Below are 946 nucleotides of genomic sequence, written 5' to 3' on the forward strand. Positions count from 1 at the left end.
GAGGGAGGGGAAGGCGCGCGTCGACAGGCTGGGAAAGGAGGCGGGCCGTCTAGCCTCATCCTCCCGTCTCCCGTTGTCCGTAATGCAGGGCGTGACTGAAATGGGGGTGTCCGAGGTAAAGCATGGCCGGGAGGGGGACGCAAGGGGAAAAGGAGGATGCAAGGGAGAAGGTTGGGTACTATCGTAGTCTATCAACGGCAGACGTGAGGGGAAGAAGAAGAAGAGAGAGGAAGAAGCGCGGAGAGAGGGCTACGACGAGGGAGGGAGGGAGATATGGAGGGAGGTATGAAGATAGTGAAATGGAAGGAAAAGAAGGAAAATATTCTCGGATCGTTCCGTGGAACCGGCATGGCGGGTATGATTGGCGCGCCGAGGATCTGCCTGTCGTCAATCAAATGTTTTTCTTCCTAGAAAAGGCATGTCATGCCTGTTTCCTCCAACTTGTCGCTGGAATTATATCGTTACGTGTATTACAAGCAAGCGTTGCGCGGTGACGTCATTACCTACAAATATGCAGTTCGAGAGAGAGCCATCACGCGAGACCGACCTTCTTCCCCCTCCTCCTTCCTCCTCATACCCCCTCCGCGACGCGGCCCGCAGCGGCCACGCGTGTAGAAACGTCTAGAAGCTTCTCCCACCAGCGACGTGCGTGAAAACATCTAGAAACATCGAGAAGCTTCCCTTCTCGCCTCCCCAGGCGGCGACTGCGCACCGGCCCCGTCCTGTTTTCCCCTTTACGAGACCACACAGCACTGGGCTTGGACATCCCTGGCCGCCTTTTCTCCCTCCCTCTCCCCCATCTCTCTCTTCCCCTCCCTCGCGCTTCTCCCGGCTCCCTCCCACCGACCCGCCCTCCTCCCCTTCTCCCCGTCCTCCTCCCCCTTTCCTCCCTCCCACCACGGCGCCAGTCCCACCTTACTCCCTTTGCTAGCTTTCCCTCGGACCA

This window comes from Nannochloropsis gaditana (genome assembly GCF_000240725.1).
Source record: "Nannochloropsis gaditana CCMP526 unplaced genomic scaffold scaffold403, whole genome shotgun sequence".
NCBI classification, from domain to species: Eukaryota; class Eustigmatophyceae; order Eustigmatales; family Monodopsidaceae; genus Microchloropsis; species Microchloropsis gaditana.